The 18,472-nt window shown below is 37.1% G+C and overlaps 1 long non-coding RNA gene across 1 annotated transcript; it reads left to right on the top strand.

Moving 5' to 3' along the window:
- Positions 1–9,901: 9,901 nt before the first annotated feature.
- Positions 9,902–10,671, top strand: LOC136829207 (uncharacterized). The gene is made up of 2 exons (XR_010850330.1): positions 9,902–10,135; positions 10,445–10,671. It is a non-coding gene; the product is annotated as an uncharacterized lncRNA (long non-coding RNA).
- The last annotated feature ends 7,801 nt before the right edge of the window (positions 10,672–18,472 follow it).

Genomic DNA, 18,472 nt, shown 5'->3' with positions numbered 1-18,472 from the left:
GACTTTATTGTGAAGACCAAGCAAATCTTCTCCGATTTACATCTGACGAACTTTCCAGAATGAGGGAAAGTTCTACGCCCTTTGCGTTGTTCGTTCCGATGAAACCCACTTTCATTTGGCTATATGTGTTATTCAGTTTTCACTTATCAAATTCTCACTGGAGACTTCTTTTCTTTTCAATCGAACTATGCTGCTTGGCTACTTCTGTAATCTTAAAACTTAACTTCCTCAGGTGGATGCTTTAGTTTATAGAGAAAAATGCTCCGAAAGTATTAGATTGAACCTTTTTTATCCATGTAAAAAATGTTAAATTGAACTAAACCAGTCAAACGTTATTAAAGCTATCGGTAACTGAACAGTGTCAGAGATAAAATGGCCCACAGGTAATTTTGTGATAGGAAACAAATAATTATGATTTTGCCTTTTCGAGTTTAGCTTAAATATGTTTTCTTTGAGTTAGCTTTATTAATTCTTTACTAAAAAAAAACGCTGGTGACCCATAATGTCTATTGGAAGCAGAAGCCGTACTTGATCATTCTATGGCCTAGATTTCAAATCACGATTTACCACTGAAACAGGGAACGGCACAGTAATAAACATGTGAATATTGATTGCGCCGGTAGAATGTATTTCGCATCTGAGTAAAGATACTGAGGAGGATTTGTGCAAGACCTTTAAGCGCTTCTAAAAGCAACAAAACGAATGGTACAAACAATAATGGTGCAGATGACGACGAGGATGGTGCTAACATGACGTTTTGTCCGTGTGACCATTTCATTATTTTCCTTTGGAAACTGCTGCATCAGTTTCCAGTCATGTCAGTGCCTCTTGATTCTCGGTAAGGTAGGAGTTTTTCCTGTAAACTATTCTCTCATCGCCTTTACGGTATAAATGATATTAACTTGACCACACACAAACACCGAGTCTTAGATAACAGAGTATGAGAGGTAATGTGAAGGTAACAGAATCATCGTGAAACTTGCGCTCGTTAAAACTCGATAAAACTTGAGGCAAAGCAGTCGGTTCCTTCATAACTTGGCAAGAAAATTATGCAACTTTCACTTCCAAACTTCAACCAGCATCATACTACACTGCGTTTTATAACATTTAATTATAATACTATGCAAAAGTTTTCGCAAGGGAGGAAAGAAAACAAAGAGTAATTGAGATTTGATCAAGAGAGAGAGAGAGAGAGAGAGAGAGAGAGAGAGAGAGAGAGAGAGAGAGAGAGTCGGGGAATACTCAATTCCCCAAGGTACACGCCTTCCCTTTGCTTTTAGCAGCATGATGTATCTTCTTAGACAGTAACCAAAAGGATCTTGTTAACTATATCCATTCATCTCTCTCTCTCTCTCTCTCTCTCTCTCTCTCTCTCTCTCTCTCTCTCCTTTATCAGAGCTATCGTCCTGTCGATAAAGTTCTATCTTCTTGTATCTCCTGGAACGGATGCATGGAAAAATCGATTTTCTACTTGCCCTTCGACTTCATTTTTCAATCTTTCCAGTGCCATTTCATTAACTGTATATCTGATTTTATCTTCTTTTATGCGTTTTGTCTCTTGTTCTTTTTCTGCTCGTTATACTTATTTTTTTCCGTTACTGCCTAGTATCTCATTTCTCCACAGCCAAGTCTCTTTTCATATGATTTTCACTTTTTCGTAAATAAAATTAATAACACTAAATATCATTCTTGAATTTAAACGGAATCAAATATGCGACCATTCTTCTGGTATGGTCGGTCGGAGAAAGTGTTTGGTCCTCACGGCACACTGGTTATTAACGAATACTCAGCGAGAGTTGCTGCTTATAAAAATTGAAAATAATGTTTGTTTTACTGAAGAAATTTTCTGTTGGCACAAAACAGTAAATTTCCCTTAACCAGATTTTTATGGGGCGGTTTTTGTCAAAGAACAAAAGTATCATTGCTCATCAGCGAATTATGTCCTGTTTACCTATCTATCTATCTATCTATCTGTCTGCTCCGTGTTTCCATCCTTTATTTGAATTACCTTCCTAATATCAAATGTAAGTGCCATTAATTGACTTGAATTTCTTTGATGAGAAATTATCAATAATAAAACCCTCTTGCTTCTACTTTACGATCTTCCTTCTTAATTAGCTCTCCATTTTTCATCCTTTTCTCCGTCAGCCGTTCACATTTTGCTTTCTTTAGCTCAGTGTAACATTCAAGATCATATTTACGGAGCAGTATATATATCTACTGTCGAAATAATTTATGTTTATACGACAAATCTTTTCTTATAGATGAAATACGAGTACAAAAGACAAGTTACATTAGAGAGAATTTACATAAGTGAGTGTTCCAAATTATCTAGAAATGAGCATATTACTATGGAAAAGTTTTCCCTCTTTCAAAAAAAAAATATATATATATATATTATATATATATATATATATATATATATATATTATATATATATATATATATATATATATATATATATATATATTTAAGAGGAGAAAAAAGTCCCAAGAACATAATTGTCTGCTCAGCATCAAAAGTAAGAACCAGAAAAGCTAAAACGGAAGAAATTAACGTTTTATTTGTGTCAGTTATTCCGACGAAAGGTCATTACGGAGGTGTTATCATCCTCTAATTGAAGTAAGTGGTTGCCTGTTTCCACGTAACGTTTTCAGAACTTGAAGCCATGGTGTCTAGTCTATCCAAAATATGAGATGGAAAATATGTGAGACGATTAAATTGAAACAAGACACAAAGATATGTTTGTTTGTTTATGTGTGTTTGTGTGAGAGAGAGAGAGAGAGAGAGAGAGGAAAGTAAACCGGAAGAGCAAGAGGAATGAATTTAGTTGTGGATCCAGAGAGAGAGAGAGAGAGAGAGAGAGAGAGAGAGAGAGAGAGAGATTCCAGTGGCCAATTCACGCGCGTTAACTTAGAAAAGATCCTTTGTATGTCTTTGAAGACCATGCGTGTAGGGGGAGGGTAAAGGGAACATGTTGCCTCTTTTATCTAGGTATTACTGTTGTGACTGTCCCTTTTATCTAGGTATTACTGAGGTGACTGTCGTTTTTATTTAGGCATTAATATACTGTATGACACCTTTAACCAGGTGATACTGTACTCTCTATCACATTTAACCAGGTATTACTGTATTGTCTGTCCCTTTTATCCAGGTATGACTGTGGTAATTGCCATTTTTATCCAATTATTACTATGCTGTCTGTTCCCTTGAAACAGGTATTACTGTACTGTCTGTTCCTTTTATCCAGGCATTACTGTGGTAACTGGGCTTTTATCCAAGTATTCCTGTACTGCCTGTCCCTTTTATCCAGGTATTTCTGTGATGGCTGTCCCTTTTATCAAGAAGTTACTGTGGTGACTGTCCCTTTTATCAAGAAGTTACTGTGGTGACTGTCCCTTTTATCCAGGTATTACTGTTCTTTGTGTCTCTTTTATCTAAGTATTACTGTAGTTACAGTCCCTTTTATCCAGGTATTACTATGGTGACTGTCCTTTTTATCCAGGTACTACTGTACTGTCTGACACCTTTAACCAGGTGTTACTGTACTGTCTGTCCCTTTTATCCAGTTATTACTGTGGTAACTGTCCCTTTTATCCAGGTATTACTATACTGCCTGGCCCATTAACCAGGTATTACTGTACATTCTCTACCCTTTAACCAGGTATCACTGTGTTGTTTGTCCCTTTTATCCAGGTATTACTTTGGTGACTGTCCCTTTTATCCAGGTATTACTTTGGTGACTGTCCGTTTTATCCACGTATTACTGTGGTGACTGTCCCTTTTATCCAGGAATTACTGTAATAGCTGTCCCTTTTATCCAAACATTACTTTGATGACTGTCCCATTTATCCATGTATTACTCTAGTGACTGCCTCATTTATTCTTGTATTACTGTGGTGACTGTCCCTTTTATCTGGGTATTACTGTACTGACAGTCCAGTTTATCTGGTTATTACTGTAATGACGGTAAAATTTATCCAGATGTTACTGTGGTGACTGACCCTTTTATCCAGTTATTACTCTGCCAACTTTCCCATTCATCCAAGTATTACTGTGCTGTATGTCCCTTTTATCCAGGTATCACTGTGGTGACTGTCCATTTACCCTTGTGTTACTATGCTGACTATCCCATTTATCCAGGTATTACTGTTCTGACTGTCCTTTTTACCAAGGTATTACTGTGCTGCTGTCTATTTTATCCAGACATTACTGGGGCGACTGTCCCTTTCATCCAGGTATTACTGTGCAGCCTATCCCTTTTATCCAGGTATTACTGTGGTGACTGTCCTTTTTATCAGGTAATACAGTGTGGCCTGTCTCTTTTATCCAGGTATTACTGTGAAGACTGTCCCTTTTATCCAGGTATTACTGTGGTCACTGTCCCTTTTATCCAGGTATTACTGTGCTGACTGTCCCTTTTATCCAGGTATCACTGTGGTGACTGTCCATTTACCCTTGTGTTACTGTGCTGACTATCCCATTTATCCAGGTATTACTGTTCTGACTGTCCCTTTTACCCGGGTATTACTGTGCTGTAGCGACTGTCCTTTTTATGAGGTGTTACTGTGCAGCCTGTCCCTTTTATCCAGGTATCACTTTGCAGCTTGTCCCTTTTATCCAGGTATTACTGTGGTGACTGTCCATTTTGTCCACTCAAAACTGTGGTAACTGTCCCCATGTATTACTGTGGTGACTATCCCAATTATCCATGTTTTACTGTGTTGACTGTCCCTTTTATTCAGATATTAATGTGGTGACTGTCCCATTTATCATGATATTACTGTGGTGGATGTCCCATTTATCCAGGTATTACTGTGCTGACTGTCCCTTTTATCCAGGTTGCATTTGGTGACTGTCCCATTTATCCAGGAATTACTGCCCTGTTTGTCCCTTTTATCCAAAAATTCCTGTGCTGACTGTCCCATTTATCCAGATATTGCTGCAGTGACTGTCCCTTTTATCCAGATATTACTGTGGTGACTGTCCCGTTTACCCCACACTAAACCTAATACATCCCTCCATTTAACTGAAACACCCCCAATAAGCCCAACCACACCCCCCATTAAACGTAAACACACCCTTGCTAAACCTAAACACACCCCCTGTTAAAGCTAAACACATCCCTGCTATACCTAAGCACACCCTTACTAAACCTAAACACACCCGCTGCTAAACCTAAACACACCCGCACCAAACCTAAACACACCCTTACTTAAACTAAACATACCCCCTGCTAAAGCTAAACACATCCCCACTAAACCTAAACATACCCCCACTAAACCTAAACACACCCTTGCCAAACCTAAACACACCTTCTGCTAAACCTAAACACATCCCCACTAAACCTAAATGCACCCTAGTAAACCTAAACATATCCCCCATTTAACCAAAACACAAAGATTGATATACAATTATTAGTCACAGGAAAGAAAAGCATTTTCAATAGTATAGTTGTATGGTACTGAGCACATGAAATGAGGTATGGCAAACCGATAGAGTTTATTTACTACATAAGTTACAAAGGGGTGGGGGGGGGGGAATGGGCTAAGGATTTGAAACCTGCTCTATTATGTAACTTGGGTCAAATGATGGCCATATGCCAAATTTTGTCTAGATCGGTGAAGCGGTTACCACATAAATAACAAAGTATACCTTAGTTTAACCAGACCACAGAGCTGATTAAAAGATCTAGGTCTGGCCTGAAGGAGTAGGCTTATTTTACATGGCTAAGAATCCATTGGTTACCTAGCAACGGGACCTACAGCTTATTGTGGAATCCGAACCACAATATACTAAGAAATGAATTTCTATCACCTGAAATAAATTCCTCTAATTCTACATTGGCAGGCTGGAGACTCGAACTCGGGCCTAGCAGAGTGCTAGCTGACAACTCTACCGACTCGGGAAGGGGAAGGGCGAAGGGGAAGTGGAAGGGAAGGGGAAGGGGAAGGGGAAGGGGAAGAGGGTATGGGTATGAAACCCACCCTAATATCTAGGTTAGCTCAAATGCTGGCCACGTGCCAAACTTAGTCTAGACTGGTCAAGCAGTGCGGATTTCTATAGCGTACAAACATACAGAGAAACATACAGTATATATATATATATATATATATATATATATATATATATATATATATATATATATATATATATATATATATATATATATATATATATATATGTGTGTGTGTGTGTGTGTGTGTGTGTGTGTGTGTGTGTGTGTGTTTGTGTATGTATATAAATTAATATTTACACATATATACACATGCATACATTAATTAAAAACGAAGTCACTTGCACGCAAAAACAAATTGCTAAACAGTAGCCTATGTTTGAATATGTCTATTCTTAGGATTATCCTTAACCTCGAGTTTAATCCTTGATATATCCATTTTTGGATTAGGATTAAATACCTCCTCGGGAAAGGTGGGAAACATGTCAACGCCGCTATTTATAGGTAAGTCTCAACCTTTCCTAGCTTATAGACAAAAACAGTCTTCAACGTCTGGTAGCCGTGTATGGGGGAGGGAATGAAAGCCCTTGTTATTCCAATTTCGAGGGCTGGCCTTCTTAAATCCTTTCATAATCCTCCATGTTCTGTGTAGCCCCACCATCATGACCTTGACCTCTCTGCCTGCGTCCTACGTGGTCTCATGTTTTTGCATGTCCTCTTTTGTATTGTTGCGTATATGATTTTTCTACATCCAGTATGGCAGTTTTATTTGTGTCTTTGTTCATGCTCTCCCAGACTATTCTGTGTTCTTTTCCCAGCAGTTATTGGCAACTGTCGACAATGATTGTAGTGCCTAATGTTTTGTTTGTGCTGTTTTCCTTGTTCTTGGCAGGGTTTGCCGCTTGTACCAAAGTGACGATCTTCACAGATGTGGTAACAAAACTTGTGACAAATGCAAGGCTTGTATGGCAGACAAACAAATAGACAGATAGTTAGACAGATATATAGATTTTGTGAATATTAGTTAATCACTTTTCACAGAGTAAACTAAAAACAAGACATTGTAACGATGTAGAATTTGACTGAACTCTAAGGAATCAGGCTTTATGTTTCTTTGGACGGACGGCATTGTCTGTCCGTCCGCACTTTTCTGTCCACACTTTTTCTGTCCGCCCTCAGATCTTCAAAACTGCTGAGGTTAGAGGGCTGCAAATTGGTATGTTGATCATACACCCTCCAATCATCAAACAGACCAAATTGCAACCCTCTAACCCCAGTAGTTTTTATTTCAAAGGTTAAAGTTAGTCATAATCGTACTTCTGGCACCGATATAGGTACCAATAACACATGCCACCACCGGACCGTGGTTGAGTTTCATGGACCGGGGTTGAAAGCTTCACACAGCATTATACAGAAAACTCTATTTTGCCGAAGAAACTTGGGCGCATTTTTTGCTTGTTTGCTTTTAATGTTCAGTTATCATAAGATGATACTGCATGCCAAATATCATGTTGTGTGAAAAAGGAAAAAAGTTTACTTTTTTAAACATTTGCGAATATCTTCAGAGTACCAAAACTAATACTATTGGTGGTAGCTAAAGTGATAACGTTACTGGCAGCAGGGTTGATGATGGTAACATTCTGTTATCCACAAATAACATCAGAGCTTAATTCACTTGATGGAGTATTTTGGCTGTGCTTCGTAAAAATCAGTAAACAAGGGGCTTATGTTAAAATCTTCTTGGGATAATTAATAATTTGATGAATTAAGTATAGAAATTCCTTTTTCAACCATGATCCCTTAAAATCCCATCATGATAATGTAATTTGGTATATACATTTAGCGTTGAAAATTAATCGTTGTCGGATTCACCATCAATAAGAATATTTCAAAATGCAATTACAATCTTATCACTGACGAAAAAAATCCCTTGTGAAATGCTGCTAACAAAGTGAAACTCATACACCCTAAAAAAAATTGTATGTTGAAATGATAAAGCTTTGCAATTTATATGAATGAAAGGTAAGAATCTTATTTCCTGGGTAAGAACTACTAAATAACCCATACTGCATTCCTATTTTCCTAATATCAGTGAGATACAGTATTTTTCAAATAAAGTCCTCAGTAAGGAGATGAAGTTCTCAGGTCTGTCGGCACGTTCACTCAGGATATATGGGAGTACTCAAAATGCAATTCATCTCAATTCATGAATAAATGCACACACACACACACGCACGCACACACACAAACACACACACAGATATATATATATATATATATATATATATATATATATATATATATATATATATATATATATATATATATATATATATATATATATATACATATATATATGATCAGTAAGCTACAAATGTCCTTTAATATCCAATTCGCTCTACCTCGGAAATAATATATTTTCATATATGTCGGGAATTTCGAACTGATCATTTGAAGTCCCCGCCATTTAACTTCACAAGTGTTGCGTTAAATTGGGGCAAAACTGAGGATCTCATGGGCAGTTCATTGAGCAGAAAGTTGTCCAATACGCGACAGAGTTAAGAAGTAATTCTTAAATGCCTGGAGGAAGGAGCGCGTCTTATAGTAATGAAGACACTATGAATTTTCATTAATGAATATGATTTGCTATTCCTAAGTACGAGCTAAATTGTCTATGTAGAGATTTGGAGCCAAGGACTCCGTAGCCATTCAAGAATTTGCAGATTACGGCCTTCAGCCAGAACTTCGAGTCAATTCATTGATCCCAGATGATAACTTAACTGTCATTCTTCCTATTCTCCGTAATGCCTAAATAAGCGATGATTCCCGCCTGAACTACAAGGATTCTGTAGTTTACGCGGGAAAGCGTAAGTTTCCTTTGAAGTAGGGCGAAGCGACGCCTCATTCCTGCCCTAGTCCTGAACGTCGTAAGTACCGTGATGTTTTAGTGTGTCTCTCGATTCTCTGGCAGCCATCGCCATACCAGGTCGAATTCCGTAGTAACTGTGAGTTATCTTTATCCATGTATAGATGTGTCATCCTTGCGATGAGGGACTTGATTTGCGCAGCAAACGAAAGCTGCAAGTGTAAGAATGTCATTTAATTGTAGTTTAGAGTAAATAGTTCTCGATTTGTTGTGTTTTTTCGTCCAGTCGTGGACTTAGTGTCTTTCAAGCACGTGATATCAAAGACCCTAAGGGCTACCAAGTAACAAAGCCCAGAGAGCTTTCAGGTTCCTTGAATTGGATTGGTGAGAGTAGTAAGAAACTGCGTGTGCAGTGGAAATTTGCTATTAACGATTAATCAGTGTTGGTTCTTAATGCACATTGGCTTAGCCGCCTGTGATGCTCTTTCATTCATGTTCAGTATTGTTAATGGGTTTAAATGTTTATTTTTTGTAATAAAACTGTAATTTGATGACCAAATTTTATTGAATCCCACCCAGATAGTTTTAGAGAGTGCGCCTCCTCAAGGCCTTGTCATCGGCCCATAACATCAGGGCACCAATCAGAAAAAAAATAATAAAAGTCGAAGAAAATCCCAACAATATATGTTACCGAAGGGGAATTTTTTAGTTGATAATAAGTTCGTCGTCCCGTGGGCTCGAACCAGCGAAGGACAAGAAATCAGGACTTTAGTGGACGCTTTAAACCACACGGCCAGCAAGTGAGGTATAAGTGGATATCGCCTCCCATATACAAATCGCCCGTCGAACTCAGGTGTTTTGTATTTAGTGACGATATCCACCCACCTCTGCCATGTTGACTGTGTAGTGCGTTTGTTGCACGCAGCCATATTAGCCTTTTTATCACATCACCGTGATTCATATAATTACTGATTGTATATGAATCACGGTGATGTGATAAAAAGTCATAATATGGCTGCGTGCGACAAACGCACTACACGGTCAACATGGCAGAGGTGGGTGGATATCGTCACTAACCCATTAGCGCCCATGGTCCTAAAAATAGGACCACAAACATAATGAGCATTATTTAACACACTTCTGTATTTTTCTGCAATTTCTTGATTTGATTACAAAGATTAAAGTGTCTTTTAACTACTACTACTACTTGTTGGATGTTGGCAACACTGTTTTCCCCATTTTCAGTAAAGTGATAATAACTTCAAGTAAAGGATGGACTTAATTTCAGCAATCTTCTAATCATCATTTTTTAGGTATGTGTCAATTCTATTAAAATTATATTTACATATGTGGTAGATAAATGTTCTAAGTTCTCCATGAAATAAGATATATCTTCTGAAGGCATTTACATTCAACAATAGCATGCTCCAAAGTTTGGTACTTAAAAAAGGACCATGGTCACATGGACTACATTTTTTCCGTTTTCTATGATAACTGAATAAGAGAAAACTTACTTGGTTAGGGGAGCTTGTTTATCATGAAATATATATGTATAGAGAATTATGCATGTTCTTTGAATTATACTTTATATTCCCTCTTTAATTTTTTTTTTCCATTTCCAGATATTCCACCATGTCCTTCAGTCATCCAGTAAAATCCTTCTATTCAGTTTGTGATGCAATAAATTATGCAGAAGAACATGAGTCTAATGATGATGAAAACTTCATTGATATGGTTGAAATCCCACCACCAGTAAATGAACTAACTGATGAAGAAGATTTTGATGATGAAATTTTAGATGATGAAGAAAGAGATGAAAGCTTCATCTTGCAAGATGTGCCAGGATCTGTTGAACTTCATCGGTATGATAATGAAGAGCCAACCCAACCTCAATGCCAAAGAAAGAAGAGTCCTGATGTATCTTGGGGTAAAGTGGAGCCCAATTTTTCTAAATTTGTTTCACCAATTACTCATGGAGCTGATGAAAGAAGGAAGTCAATGAAAGATGAATTACTTGGAAAAACCCCAGTTGATATTTTTTAGCTCTTCCTTGATGATGAGTTACTAAATGAAATATGTAAAGAATCTGTTACATATACCTCACAAAAAAATGTACATGATTTTAGTTTGTCAACAAACTGTTTGAGGAATTTTTTTGGTATCCTATTTTTCTCAGGTTACCACAAACTACCTAGTGAACGAAATTACTGGAGTTTGGATGAAGATCTGGATACTCAAATTATTCGTAAAACAATGCCAAGAAACAGATTTCTAAGTATCAAAAGGTATCTACATTTTGTAGACAATGAAAATGCAGATAATTGCAAAGATGATAAAGGTTTTAAAATTAGGCCTCTAGCTGATGCTTTGAATCAGAAGTTCAAGCAGTTTGGAATATTTTCTAAGGAACTGTCTATTGATGAACAAATTGTACGATATTATGGAAGAAGCTCATTGAAGCAATTTATAAGAGGAAAGCCTATACGATTTGGGTTCAAGCAATGGATGCTATGCTGTGGAACTAGGGGATATTGTTATTAAATGGATCTATATCAAGGAAAACAAAAGAATTCTACTACCGTTGCTATGAAAAGTGACAGCCTCGGGTCAAAAGTGGTATTATCTATGGTCAGTCACCTTGAGGACCCAGAAGATCATGAAATTTATGTTGATAATTTTTTCTCAAGCTATGGCCTTTTGCACAGATGAAATCCTAAAAATCAGACTCACAGGAACAGTTCGTTCAAACAGAACATCTAAATGTCCCTTGAGGCTGATAAATCTCTAAAAAGAAAGATCATGGATCCTATGATCTACAGATTTGAAAAAATGAAGAACTTTTTTTTTCCTGAAATGGCATGATAACAGCATTTTTACTATTGAAGTAACCACCAATCTGTCAATCCTATCGGAAATGCAAAAAGATGGTCAAGCAAGATTGGTCTGAAATTTTTGTTTGCAGCCATTTCTCATATCCCAGTATAACAAATACATGGGAAGAGTTGACCATTTAGATTGGCTTATCCAAAAGTATCGTATTTCCATCAGATCCAAGAAATGGTATTTTAGTTTATTTACAAGTTTTCTTGATACTGTGATGGTTAATTCATGGATAATATATTGTCTTGTAAATGGAAATACTATGGATTTACTTGATTTTAGGAGGTCAGTGACAAGAGCTTATCTGCAGCTATCCTCAGATTCTGATCCAAAACACTGTGGACGCCCCAAAGTAATTTCTTCTAAAGTATTACCACACATCAGATTTTCTACAGATGGACATATTCTGGATCGGACAGAGGAGGAAAACAAAGAAAATGTGCACTATGTAAGAAAAAAAGTTTCAAAGCAATGTGTGAAATGTGATGTTGGGCTTCATATTGGAGAGTGTTTTAAAAAGTGGCATACAAAGTGATATTGTGTTGCATTTCATCAATAAAACAATGCATTTTTCCCTTTACAATTTTGCAATAGCTCTGTAATTCTTTTGGATAAAGAAACAGTTAAAATTCAGCCACTTTTTCATTATCCTTAGAAGTGAATACCCTCCTCCAAAAATGACATTTTCTTGAATATTGGTCATGCAGGTGCCATTGGTCCTAAAAATAGGACCAACATTATAATACATATATTTTGTAAAATACTGCGATTTGTATATGGGAGGCGATATCCACTTATACCTCACTTGCTGGCCGTGTGGTTTAAAGCGTCCACTGTAGTCCTCAGTTCTTGTCCTTCGCTGGTTCGAGCCCACGGGACGACGAACTTATTATCAACTAAAAAATTCCCCTTCGGTAACATATATGAAAATATATTATTTCCGAGGTGAGCGAATTGGATATTAAAGGACGTCTGTAGCTTACTGATTGTATATGAATCACGGTGATGTGATAAAAAGTCATACTATGGCTGCGTGCAACAAACGCACTACACGGTCAACATGGCAGAGGTGGGTGGATATCGTCACTAAATGCAAAACACCTGAGTTCGACGGGCGATTTGTATATGGGAGGCGATATCCACTTATAACTCACTTGCTGGCTGTGTGGTTTAAAGTGTCCGCTGTAGTCCTGAGTTCTTGTCCTTCGCTGGTTCGAGCCCACGGGACGACGAACTTATTATCAACCAAAAAATTCCCCTTCGGTAACATATATGGAAATATATTATTTCCGAGGTAGAGCGAATTGGATATTAAAGGACGTTTGTAGCTTACTGATTGTATATGAATCATGGTGATGTGATAAAATTCATATATATATATATATGTATATATATATATATATATATATATATATATATATATATATATATATATGTGTGTGTGTGTGTGTGTGTGTGTGTGTGTGTGTGTGTGTGTGTGTGTGTGTGTGTGTGTGTGTGTGTACCCGGGCTGGTGCAATTTTAATCTCTTGAAGTTTCGAGAATTTTTCTTTCATCATTGCATATTTAAAGACAAAAAATCTGATAAGACGAGATTTGATTTTCATTTACGGAATTTTAGCTTCTCTTTTAAAGGACAAAGTTTTAGAGTAAAACTTATGCATTTAAATATATCACATCGTCCACGCTAAACATGATAATAAATTCAAGTAAACTCTAATGGGATGATAATTTTGTCTAGTTGATTTTCTTTTACCTATACAATACGACCGATATCATAAGAACCAGGATCTACTAATAAGAAGGTAAACAGCTTGAAAGAAAGAAGCTTTTATCTGATCCTGAGAACGATCCAGGAAAAGAGTTTGTTTCTACTTTTCACAAAAACCCTTCCAATGTTTTTATTCATCAACTTTTCCTGGGGTTAACACGGGATCTCAAAAGGAAGAGAGAATCATCTCCTTTGTTTATGAGAGACCTTGTGACTAAGAACATGAGCGTTCTTAGCAATAAGGAAAAGTAAGTCGAACGAATTTGTGAACTGCAGTAAATCAATAGGAAAGGAGGCAACATGTGGCAACATGGATGTTCGCATTTTCAAGAAATTTGTTAAGTATTGTATTCGGGCAGATCTAACGGAAATTTAAGAGAGAGAGAGAGAGAGAGAATGTTTATAATAGCAAAAGCTGGCATTATACATATTGATGATTTTACACTTGCTGGAGTTTTCCATTTTCTCAAATCAGAATCATGTTGATAGAGGGTAAAAAATATAAAAAGAACCTGGCAATGGACGACAGCTGAGTGCGATGGTTCACACAGGAGTTTAGGATTGATTTTTAACAACTTACAATTCGTCTATATTTTTTATCATTACCTGCTCTAATGCTATAAGTTTCACAAGTGATAAAAATGACAATGCTTTACTAAACTACAATACAGTAAACGTCATTTATGAATGAGACGATGCATTTATCGACATAAAAATTTCTTCAACTCTGAATCAATACATAATAAGGAGTACCATTTCGTAAACAGTAAAACATTAGTAACGCCAAGCAAACATACCCATTTTCTCATGAGTCCGTTAATCTGATTTCGAGACCAATGTCTTATCATCCAGGCTAAAAGGAAAAATAAAAACTAGTTAACAATACAGCATAACAAATTATTTTATGTTGACCCGCAAAACATTGAATAAAGCAGAGCAAAGCAAGATACCACATTGAAATAAAAATTACTCTACAAAAAAAGAAACATATTTAAAGTTAAGAGTAGTTAACAAGACACCTTGTCTCAACGGAGTTCAGTTGCTGTATGGAAAATGTGCCGAAAGTAAACAGCAAGAAGGGCGTGGTTTAAGCTATGTACAAGGGAACAGATGAAGAGTGGTTGTTTAAGGTGGGAACTGGTTTCTTTATAGCTAGAGATTCTAATATTGGAAGGTGGTGCTCATATGGACTTGATAATAATATCTTGAAATCCTTACAATTTATATTATTTTTGCAAAATTTCCCATGATTTCTAATGTTAGATAGTTCTGGGTTGGATAGTTTACACCCTGTACTGAAACTAATGCCCATATGTGCATCACATCTCACCTTGAGCAAGCGGCGCGTATTGCCGACGTAAGTCTGCCTATTGCATCGGCAGCAAGTATAAATATAAACAACACCTTACTGCATTAAGGGAGGTAATCTCTCTTTATGACGCAACATACCACCAATAGTCCTGGGGTATACTGAAACAAACTTGACATCAACCGCCGGAAAATAATTAATTTCCTGACATATTTCATAAAGAGATCAGGAGGATAACAATTTGATTTAAAATAATCGTAAAGGATTCCGATTTCTTTGTGGAAAAGACTCCAATCAGAAGTTAATGTCATGGCTCTGTGGAGGAGGGTACACAATGAATTTAACTTCAAATTAAAAACAAAAACTATAAAAGTTAAGACCAAGGCCTGTGAAAGTTGCCTTTCGAAAAATACCTGTGTGAAAACGGTCGTCATCACGGATGACAATCGTATCTAAGAATGGTAGTTGGTTATTGTTTTCCAATTCATACGTAAATTTAATATTGGAATGTAAAGAATTGGCATATTGTAAGAACGAGTCACAGTGCAAATGGCCCTTAAAAAGAACAAAAGTGTCATCCACATACCGGCGATAGAACAAGGGTTTAAAAGAGGGACAACTGTCCAGCAGTTCTCTCTCAAATTTGTGCATAAAAATGTTAGCGAATGTGCAACTCAGTGGGTTTCCCATGCCCACGCCCGCAACTTGCACATATACCTCATCATTAAAAACAAAAGCAGTGTCCCGCACTGCCAACTCCAACAGCTTCTTAAAATCATGACGGTTAAAACCATGGTGAACACTTTCATCCTCAGTAAAAATAGTATCTAAAATGTACTCAATTGTTTCCTCCACGGGTATATTAGGAAATAAAGATTCTATGTCAAAGCTAGCCATGGCTAAATCAGAATCCTGACACAAAATGCTATAAGACGAAAGAATTGGCCTCATATGAGGCCAATTCTTTCGTCTTATACCACGCCTAGCTATAAAATTGCCAAATATCTGATCCCTTTATTGGAAAGCTCTTTTAATAATGAACTTAGCCTTTCTAATTCCTTAGAATTCAAAAATAGCATTAATGCAGTCCGGTGTTGTCTATATTTATACTTGCTGCCGATGCAATAGGTGAGATGTGATGCACATATGGGCATTAGTTTTAGTACAGGGTGTAAACTATCCAACCCAGAACTATCTAACATTAGAAATCATGGGAAATTTTGCAAAAATAATATAAATTGTAAGGATTTCAAGATATTATTATCAAGTCCATATGAGCACCACCTTCCAATATTAGAATCTCTAGCTATAAAGAAACTAGTTCCCACCACCTTAAACAACCACTCTTCATCTGTTCCCTTGTACATAGCTTAAGCCACGCCCTTCTTGCTGTTTACTTTCGGTACATTTTCCATACAGCAACTGAACTCCGTTGCGGCAACGTGACTTTTTAACTACTCTTAACTTTAAATATGTTTTTTTTTTTTTTGGAGAGCAATTTTTATTTCAATGTGGTATCTTGCTTTGCTCTGCTTTGTTCAATGTTTTGCGTGTCAACAAAAAATTATTTGTTATGTTGTATTGTTTACTAGTTTTTATCTTTCATTTTAGCCTGGATGAAGAGACATTGGTCTCTAAACGTTGCATAAGAATAAAGTGAATTATGTTTCATGCTGTCTTCTTCGTCTTCTACGCCTTCTGGATTTGTACTGTTGGGGAATAGCCTTACCGTCGTGTTGAATTAATCTTTTTTACTTCAGACATATTCCATTATACGTTTTGCTTCTGTAGAGGCGAAAAAATCAAACTGTTGGGCACACAATGGTCAAATGAACAGTGAATAATATACCTTTTAAAAGCTATAAATATTCATGTACGTATCATACGCTATGCATAATTACGTATAGGGTTGCACGGATTGATCGGCAGATGATCGGTATTCGGTCATATGGTGATTTTGCCTATCGGTATCGGGTTTTTGGCCAATAAATCGGTTCTCATAGTCGGCCATTTTTGTTTTTTGTATTATTATTTTTTATAGCTATAAATGCTGGAGAAAGCAGCGAAAGTCAGAAAACAATTTAGATCTAACATGTAAAAATATATAAAATATTTTCTAAGATCTACAAAGTAAGCCCACCAATGTAACGGTAATCTAACTCTACGTAACTGGAAAAAGAAATGTACCGTTGCTTGTTCTTTGGTGTTAATATGCGTCAAGTAAACTGTAGTGTTATTTGTTCTAATGAAACAAAACATTTTCCTAGTAGACTGCACCGCATTAAAGACACACACACACACACACATTAGAAGCACGCAATCTCACTCTATAAGTGGCATGCCGCAACTTCGCACGACAATTTATTAACTGCCTGGTGAGCGGGAGGGAGAGTTGAGCCTGTGTGCTTTTACTAGATGAGGAAAGTTAACAAATTGCACCACCATATTTCTGAGATCCGAAATCCTTCTGTGAATAGTCACTCTGGAGCTTTGTAAGTCACAATAACATGAGACCATGCATCACTGTAAACATCGTTCACTCGTAAACATATATTATTAATTATACACAGAACAGCTCCCTAGCAGCCTCTTCAGCTCAGCATAGGCTGCCAGCTTTAAATACCTTAGTTGCTGTTATTCATTGCAGAAAAAAAGATAGTATACCTTCGTTTAACCAGACCACTGAGCTGAGTAACAGCTCTCCTAGAGAGGGCTGGCCCGAAGGATTAGATTTATTTTACGTGGCTAAGAACCAATTGGTTACCTAGTAACGGGACCTACAAGTTATTGTGGAATCCGAACCACATTATAACGAGAAATTAATTTCTATCACCAGAAATGAATTTCTCTAACTCTTTATTGGCCGGTCGGAGAATCGAACGCGGGCCCAGCAGAGTGCTATCGAGAACGATACCAACCCGTCCAAAGAGGAACTTATTCATTGCAGAAACAGCGTATAATGACCACAGAACATTTTTTTATAATGATACAAGCCGTCATTTCGGGGTATATAAAAAAAAACACGAAACACCTACCTGTACCGTCTGCATGTGAGGACGTTCGTTACCTGTTCATTTAGGAGAGACATCCACATTCCAGGTAACGTTCAAGACTGAGGAATGGATGACTCCATAATTACCACTCCTCCACATGTTGTTATGGTCACACAATGATTGCAATAAACGAGAGCCTGTGTGAAGGTACAGAATGTTGACGTGTAGTATACAAAGGACTGTGCTGCAAAATGAGTTCAGTGGCAATCAAAAATAAACTACAGCAAAATTAGCCTAAATCTGCCATAAAAGGCTCTCAAATAGTAACTCAATAGTTGTCATTAATTATGAATATTTTATTACCAATAATTGATAACAATACTCATTATCAGTAAGCGGTGGCCGATTAATCGGTACAGGCCGGTCAGGCAAAGCCGAGTAAACAGCAAGCGGCGAGTAAATGGGCTGCGCTCCCAGGCGATGGCCATGGCGATGGCGTGATCGATCAGCAACGAGAAGATCCGAGATTTTCTCTGGATCGAAAGTTCCCAGGTTGGAAAGATAAGAGCTGGGGGAGGGGTGGTGTCAGTGTTAATATCTGTGTTGTATGTAAAGGCATAAATGTATTAACAAACATGATTCATATTCAGTAACCCTTCAAAGAAAAGTAAACAGAAAAGAAAATAAAATGACAAAC

This window comes from Macrobrachium rosenbergii, chromosome 44, assembly GCF_040412425.1.
Source record: "Macrobrachium rosenbergii isolate ZJJX-2024 chromosome 44, ASM4041242v1, whole genome shotgun sequence".
Classification (NCBI taxonomy): Eukaryota; Metazoa; Arthropoda; class Malacostraca; order Decapoda; family Palaemonidae; genus Macrobrachium; species Macrobrachium rosenbergii.
The sequence above is the reverse complement of the archived record's forward strand: the minus strand, read 5'-3'. Positions and strand labels throughout refer to the sequence as shown.